Here is a 9,196-nt window from a genome sequence, read left to right as displayed (position 1 = left end):
GTGCTTAAATTAATCCAGTATACAATTGGCAATGCTAGCTTTCCAGTAGAGGGCAAAATTAGGAAGGCCCAGGCCCCCCTCTCTTTGGCCCTCGTGAGGAGGGAAAATTGCATTTGGGGTCTCCTACTTCTCTACACAAACGCAGTTACCAGGGTGTGTAACCGCTTTAAATAGGTGCTCAGGAGCCGCACTGGGATTGTTTGACAAGGATAAAGAAACCTGGTAGGATATCCACGAGAGGAACAGCGATTTCCATTTATTATGATCCCGCCCTAGGTCAGAGACAAATGGTGAAAAATGTAATTTAAACACTTGAGAGACATCCGCTGGCAGTTGTATTCCTATATATTTTATAGCAGAATGTCTCCAGTGAAAGGGAAACTGGCTCTCCAGATGTGACACCTAGGCCTACGGCAACGACATATTTAAGATCTACGACTTTTGAGCATTTACTTTATAGTTACTAACTCTGCTGAACCGTTTAAATTCTTGGAAAAACACTGGAAGACCTATGTGTGGGTTGGATAGATAGAGCAGCAGGTCATCCACAAAGAGTGCCATTCTGTGCTCCATGTCCCCTATACGGAAGTCTGAGATCGACTCATTCTGTTGAATGGCATTGGCAAGGGCCTCCATGCTCAGGAAATAGAGGAACAGGGATAGAGGGCACCCCTGTCTCCTCCTGTTCCGTATTTGGAAGGAGTCCGATAGGGCACCATTGACCCTGATCTCGGGAGAGGGGTTATGATAAAAAGCCAAAATCCATTCCCGCATACACGGTCCCACGCCTATTTTGTCCAAGGTAGCAGAGAGGAAGTTCCAACTGACCCTGTCAAACGCCTTCTCGGCGTCGACCACCAGGAGACACAGGGCTATTTGATTGTCTGGCCCGAGCAATCAAGGACAAGGATTTGAAGGTGTTGTCCCTTGCTTCTCTGCTTGGGACAAAACCCACCTGCTCCCTATGGATCAAACATGGGATAATGTCTTGGCAAATAGTTTGATATCTAAGTTAAGGAGAGAAATTGGCCTATAGTTACCTCAGACTGAGGTGTCTTTGCCCGTTTTGGGGATGACTGTAATATGTGCCAGAAATGCCTGAGCCAAGAATGGACAACCGCGCCTAACCGTGTTAAAGGATTCTAACAACAGGGAGTAAATCTCCTTATGGAATAATGTTATAGAACCTGGCAATAAAACCATCAGGCCCCGGGCTCTTGCATAACTTTACATTTTTGAAAAGTTCGGATAAAAGAGGAGAAGTCCAGCTCCAGCTCCTCTGACTCAGTGGTTGTCATTTTTTAGGGGCATTGTTGGAGAGATAGTCCTCTGTTTCATCTACTACACTCTGGTGTCTAGCCCGTGAATCCCCCTCAATATTATAAAGTTTTGAATAATAACACTTGAACGCCTCTAGAATATCTGTGGTGGAGTGGGCGAAGCCCCTCTGGCCGGTATGTATTTTAAAGATATGAGTTTGGGAAGACCTAGGGTGAAGCTCTCTGACTAGCCATTTACCACATTTACTCCCATACTTAAAGGATCCCCTGCGTAGCTTGTCTCTAAAGATGTGTGCTACGGAGCGAATGATATTTAACTTCTAATAATAAAAATTATTGGTATATAACCGACAGATTAATAGAATCTATAAATACATTGATAAAATCTAGTATCTAATCTCCTGAGACAGTTAAACATATGCAACATAATAAACATTATTAATCAATATAATCAATAAATATGGGGTGTAAAACATAGCCAAACAATAAAAATCGCAATTGTACAATGGCATGGTCACTATATGTTGAATAATTGATACATAAATATAACTACCCAGTAATAACTATATGAACAATGTAATGAATTATGGATTATTGCTCCATGTAAAAGCGGTCATTATTATCCCATGATATTAACAATTTATATTATGGGATAATAATGACCACTTTTCCATGGAGCAATAATCCATAATTCATTACATTGTTCATATAGTTATTACTGGGTAGTTATTATATTTATGTATCAATTATTCAACATATAGTGACCATGCCACCACCCACGTCATGAACCTAATGTCTGCAAATAAACGAAGAAACCTCAAACAAGTCTGGGACCCCTCTTAGACAAACTCAAGCCCAGCAGGCAAGACATGTGATGTGATGTCCTCAGAGTTCCCTCAGGTGTGATCTTTGGAGGAAGCCATAGGAACCTCCAGGCTCCTCTGACGTGGAGCTCGGCGACATTATCCGTGATCCACCATCTGCCATGAACTTCTAGGAGGAGGTATCGGAAGAGAGCAGGCAGTCGAGCAGTCTGGGAGGGCTCTAGAAGGTGCCCAATAACTTAGGAAGGTCGCCCAAGCCTCTAAATGTGACCGACTTGCCCTCTTTACTGGCATGAAGCTGGAATGGGTAGCCCAAGCGGTAGAAAATTCCCTTTTTATGCAACACTGTTAGTAGGGACTTCAAAGCTTTATGTAGTTCTAGGGTGTGATGGGAGAGATCTGACAAAATCATAATCAGAGATCCATGAAAGGGCAGATCTTTAGCCCCTCTGGCCTGCTGAAGGATCTGATCCTTGTCTTTATAGAAATGGTTTCTGCAGTCAATGTCCCTAAGTCTACTGGGATCTGAGGATTTTTGCCCTGGAGAATGGTGGATTCTGTTAATCTTAAGAATGGGGTCATTTGGTTCCTGTAGCAGGTTGTTGAGAAAATTGTGCGCCCACAACTCCAGCTGGAAGGGGCTGATCTCCTTGGAGAGGCCCCTAATGCTTAAATTATTTGTGAGGTGATGATTCTCAAGATCATTAATAAGTAGGTATAGCTCAGAGATCTATTGTGATTGCTGAAGCAGCTCCTGAGAGTAAGAGTCCATGGTATTAATGATCTGTTCCTGGGCATCTTCTATCACCTCCACCCTCTGGCCTACATGGCGGATGTTGTGTTGTAAGGCAGCAAAGTCTCCTTTATGAGCGGATTCCATCATCAGAAAGAGATTATCAATCTCGCCCTTAGTGGGTAGGGCATGGAGGTGTTCTTTCCAGTCGCACTCTCCCTGAGCAGGAGGTGGGTCAGGGGGTAAAGAACCCAGGGTTGGGCCTCAGGCAGCTCTGGTCTGATAGCTTTAGTAGCCAAGCTGGGCACCGTGGATGTTTGGTTCATCTGAGGCTCACCAGTCACTGCCATGACTTGTGACCTTGGTGAGCTTTAACTATGGGAGACCCCCCCCCCCTTTCCATCTTCAGCCAGGTCACCCAAAGAGGAGAGGTACGTGAAGGTCGATGGACAGACTCCAAGCCCCCCACAGCATCAGCAGTATGAGGGGGATCCTGATACTACCCCATTGTTCTGTGGGGAGCTTCCCCAGAGACGCCAGCAGATGAGGGAGAGGGGCCGAAGCCTGGGTGCAGCTGTAGGACTGGTGGACTGACTGAGCCGTGCAGGGCTTCCTGCCCACTCCTACCCAGCAGCAGGAGAGCTAACGGACGGAGAGCCCAAGGGATCTTCACCTGACAATGCACTCCCTACCTTAGAGCCACCAGCGGTCACCCTGGGGGCACCCACACCATCCGTCGTTCTATCTGCAGAGTCCTCTGCCTGGGTCACATGACCCTTGTGACTGCCTGTCTCCTCTGGCGGCACCATTTTGGCAAGCGCTCTTTGGTCTCCTGCATTTCTCAGACCTTGGAGAAACGCCACGAGGCTCCCTTCATGTGGCTCCATGGGGTGTCATGCATCTACCTCCTTCCCATCTGTGTGGCAGCAAGGGGTCCCGGCAGTAGAAGAGGTTAGTGCAGCGGCACTGGCATTGAAAGCGATGGCGAGACACGTCTCACTTGTCCATCAGCAGGCCACCCTCCCGCAATCATCATCTCCTCTAATCAGTCTCCTGACTTTTTCTATTCACTGAAAAAACAATCCATCAGTGCAGCCTGCATGTTGTTCTGCAAAGTGTTTGGAGACCGCTGACCTCCATACCACCTCACGATTAGCTGTATCAGATAGATGCCTCCATTTCCATGGACGTTCTATCCAAATACCATTGTTCCAGATTTGGTGACCTCTTTTTAGGCAAAAATAATGGAAGGAATATGGGGACTGGGTGGACTCTACTAACCTTCAAACAAGCTCCTGTCCCAACCGAAAAATGAACAAAAACACCATTGCTGTCTTTTAAATTGTGAGTAGGCCACAGCTTTATTAAAATTTTATGATCAACATATTTTAATCATCCACCATCCTTTCCATGCTTCTTGAAAAATTTTACTTGCTGAAAACTTGAAAAACATAGAAACAGAAAACAAGGCATGAGAAAGCCCCAAATGGGCTTGTAAAGCCACCTTACACTCCATTGCTGGCATAGAAATCCCAAAATTATGCCAAGGATGCGGCATATCCCCTACGCCGCACTCCGAACTCCATCAGCCAGCAATAATGCCGCCTCTACCCATCCTGTAGTCTGGATAAGAATGTGTCCAAACCGATGTCACTGAGATGTACCCCATCGCTCCTAAGCATCTCCCGCTCCCTCCTCTCTACCTCCCAATGACGTATGGCCACTCCACCTAACGACTGCATGTACTTTGAAATCCTAAAGTTCACGCTTTTCCTAACTCTGTCTATCGCTTCTAAATCCTTGGCCCCCCTCCAGACCTTTCTCGCTACTATATCCGACCAGACTATAATCACGTTCTTAAAAAACATCTTGAATCGTAGGATGTCCTCCTTCATTAACACTGTCAGTATTTGATTGAGCACACAGTTTATTTCTTATTTGAATAACAATTCTATGAATATGGAGTTCACTATGAGATATGAATTCTCGCAGCGGGACCCGACCCGTGCTCCTACAGGGACCACTGTGGGTATCACCTGCCCCAGCGGCTCTGTGATGTGTCGGCTGCCAGCCAGCCAGCGCATGCGCAGAGTGGAGCCAGCGGCCTGGGAGTGACATTTCTGTGTGAGCCTCTGCGAGACCCACACAGAAATAGAACATGCCGCGATTTGTTTTCCGCGTGTGATTTCACGCGGACAAATCACGGCCATCTGCCTAGGATTGCGTTTTCTAATGCAATCCTATGGCAGCTTCTACGGGCAGAAATTCTGTGGGAAATCCCGCTGCAGAATTTCCAACTGTGTGCAGGAGGCCTAAGAGGAACACTCGGGCACCTTCAGCCTGTGCGGCCAAGAATGGAAAAAGCGGAAAGAAGTCTACAGCCTGCCTTGGGACTGCCGTACCTAGGAGATATGGAAGGACTATTCCCGTGCTAGGAGAGAGAGAAAGAGAAAGGAACCGCCATGCAGCGCACCCAGTTTTATCAAATGTGAGTGTTCACCGGTTGAGTGCTGGAGAGAAGAGAGCATGTTGCCAGGATCAGTACCTACGGATAACAGGACTATGGTTTCTTCTGTAGACCCGTGTGTCCTGCCTGTTACACCACGATGATGTTTTACACTGTCTTTCTGCTGAAGTGCATCTAAAAGTTGTAATCAAGTTACTTCAAGTAAAGCGACCAGTTACCCATCCGTTTCCGGAGGCTGTGTCTTGAAAGAACCTCGTGTGTGTGTGGATTTACTCCGACAACTAGGAATTCCCAAACAGAGGCAGCGCGAGGGTGAGTTTACTCCGCCATCTAGGAATTCCCCCGTGGCAGCCGAAACGGTGGTGTCACGCATGACATTAGAGACTAAGGTAATCCATTATTGGGTTTCCTGTTTAGTAACCTGTCCTCGGCCCTTGGACGGGTCACCGGTTACCCTCCGCGTGGAAGACGGTAGAGCCACCGTGACAAGGCGCAAACACTACCCGCTCTCTCCTATGCCATGTCTGCTCCTCGGATGCTGCATTGCGGAGCTAACTTGGCATCATGAACAGGATGAATCTTATGTGCCTGTTCTCAAGAAATTGCTGAAAAGCCACCAAAAAGGCGCTCTCCCACCATTCCCCCAGTCGCAGAAGATTTTTGCCCACGCAACAGTAAGAGAAAGTTACTTCAGGTCCTAAGCCCCCTGTGTTTTCTCAGACATCCAGGACAAGATCCCTCTGGCTCTTAAAAGAGATCGCGGGTCTTCTGAGCCTATGGACATTTTACCAGAGTGGTGCCAAACCAAGTCAGTTGCCGGAGATGCAGAGGGAGAATCTTAATTTATATGTAGCAGAGATATGTCACAGGCTACAGAGGGACTGTGTCGTGTTGCTGGACTGTGTGGAGTTGCCTGCATTACATGGTGAGCAACCAAGTGTAAATATGGGCTTTGACTGTATTCAGAGCCAAAATGGCACCCAGCCCTCATGTTCGTCAGCCTGCGAAAATTTTCCGCCAAGCTGTTCCCGCCAAGACTGAGGAAAAAGTAGGGGGGCGTCACCCCCACGACGAAGCAACAGCTGGATATCCACCACCTCAGCCCAGATTCTATTGGGGCGATGAGCCGGAGTTACGGGAGTTGGTGATGCCCCTGCCGTCCCCTCTCTCCCTTCTGCCCTAAATTCCCTTCTGTTCTAAGCTAAGCTCCTGCCCCTTGTCAGTCCCCCCCCCCCCTCCATTGCAAACAACCAAGGGGGAGGAGAGAGGAGGTGAGCCGTTGAGGGGGAGGGAAGGGGAAGACAGCTGAGATGGTGAAAATGGCGACCGATATACGCTCGTGTGAATAAGTCCTCAGTATCAGGTTTCACACTTCACCCATCACAAAATAATAATGCTGCCTAATGCTCGTGTGAATAAGCCCGAGTAGGGGGACTGACAGAAGCAATGGAGGTAGCTAACAGGATGGGGGCAGTGTATAGACACAAGTTGTGCTTGGAAGAAATCTTCACAGTGGTCCAGACCCAGATAGAGAAGAAAAAAAGATCACTTATTTCAAGGGGCACATTGTAGATTATTATTTATTTCAGGGGGCACAGTATGCATTATCATTTATTTATGGGGGCACAGTGTAATATAGATTATTTCTGGGGCCACAGAAATGACTAGAGGGAGAACTTGAAAGGTCATTGCCATCACCAGTTTGATATCTACTCAGAACATTTGAGTTGCCTGATTCCCGGTGATTGGTTATTTGGTTTTGCTGATTCACGGTGATTCGTTGTTTAGGTTGCCTCGTGTAGAAGTGGGGAGTAAAAGGCTAATATGCCCTCTGGAGAGATGGATGCACAACCGGTAATTGAAATAGTGAGAGGACCTTTGGTTGCATAGCAACACAGATCACATGAGCCGTCATGTGATCAAAGGTCCTGGACTTGGTCATTTACAAGCTGCCCGCCAACCCAAACAACCAATCACTGTGAATCAGCCAACCCAAACAACTTATCAGGTTGTGAATCGAGCAAAAGTGTTGTGGAATATAGATATATGCGCCCAGACATCTCTCCAGAGGTGAGTAGAGCGCGGAGTGTATTTAAATATGTACTGCTGATATAATTTATACCAGCTGTACATATATAATTATGCACAGTAGATCTCCAGGTTACACCAGCATGGCTATATCACCATATACAGGGGGATATACATCTACTGTATATAGTGATATGGAGCATGCTGGTATAACCTGAAGATCTGTATATAATTATATATGTACACTGGTATAAGTTATACAGCCTGTATATAGTGATATGTACCATGCTGGTATACCCTGGCCCAGTTTATATCAGCATGGTTGATATCACTATTTACAGGATGTAGAGCTTCTACTAGCTGTACACACATAATTTTATACAGAAGATACACAGTTTTGGGTGGTTTCACACCTGCACTGGGGGATTCTGCTTTCCCGTTCCATTTGGGGAGCAGGAAAGGGGGTACTGGTGTATCTTGTCTACACCGGATGTCAGCATTTGCCAGTCCTCAGTCGAAGGCAACGCCCCCAGCGGCTGATTGGCTGCCGCGGATGTGCCCTCCTGAGCTCTGCAACATCCCCAGTGGCTGATTGGCTGCCGCAGATGTGCCCTCCTGAGCTCTGCAACGCTCCCAGTGGCTGATTGGCTGCCGCAGACATGGCCTCCTGAGCTCTGCCTGCTGCCTCATACTCCAGGCACTGAAGCTGTGGCTGCAACTTCAGCGGGGTGCCGAGGTCCGCGATCTCCATTGGCTGACAGTCTGCTACTGTTAGTGTCTAGCTTTCCTGCCGACCAGACAGATGTGAGTGTTGCCTCGGCGTTTCATACCCACTGCCCACCTCGCTGTCAATGTGTCCGCAATGGCCCGGTGTCAGTGTAAGGGCTCCTACACACTTGCGCTTTTTTAATGCAGCGATATTGCTGCGTTTTTGTAACGCGATTGTCAATGGAACTTTCTAATGTTAAAAACGCATCGCACAAAAATTGCAAAGCACAAACTTGTTATGCATTTTTAACATTAGAAAGTCCCATTGACAATCGCGTTAAAAAAACGCTGCGATATCGCAGGTGTGTAGGAGCCCTTATAGTTGCTAATTGGACCGCTGTCCCATTTCCCTGCCCCACTGCGATCTCCGCTCCCTGCGTCTTGCACTCTGATCCCTGGCCGCCCTTAAATGCATGGGCCAGGGCTAGCAGATAATGGGGACAGTGGAGGAGAAGGACCAATGACAGCGCCGACCCGTTGATACGCACACGGTGCTTGTCTTTCAAAAAACACCACTGAGTGCAGAACATGACCGGGGCCAGGAGGCAGCAGAACATGGCTCATATACATGCTTCAACTCTAGGGATCCTAGGCAACAGCACTCAATCCACTGCTGGGGGCGTGAGCAGGGCCAACCCATGTCTCCACCCATACTTTCGGTAAAGACAAGATACACCAGTACCGGAAATGGGAATTCCCACGGCTAAACAAGTCTGTGTATGGAACCAAACAGCGCCGGATGGACTCTATTGACTATAATAAGGCCCGACCGCTTTCCGCCTGGCTTTTGGACGGAAGAAAAAGCGTGGCATGCAGCGCTTTTTTCCGGTATTTGGTATCGGATCTGTGACAGAATCTCCAGTCAGAGGTTTCAACATGGATGTGAACCAGTCCTTACACCAGCATGGTCGATATCACTGTATACAGGAGATGTATATACTTCTCCCTGTATATAGTGATATGAAGCATGCTGGTATAACCTGGTTATATAATGTATGATTGCACACTTTACACGCAACTGAAAAACGCATTAAAAACCTACATGTAGTTTTGAATCCACATGCGGTTTTTAATAGTGCATGCAGTTGTTTGATGT

This window comes from Eleutherodactylus coqui, chromosome 11 (genome assembly GCF_035609145.1).
Source record: "Eleutherodactylus coqui strain aEleCoq1 chromosome 11, aEleCoq1.hap1, whole genome shotgun sequence".
NCBI classification, from domain to species: domain Eukaryota; kingdom Metazoa; phylum Chordata; class Amphibia; order Anura; family Eleutherodactylidae; genus Eleutherodactylus; species Eleutherodactylus coqui.
Note: the sequence above shows the minus strand (reverse complement) of the source record.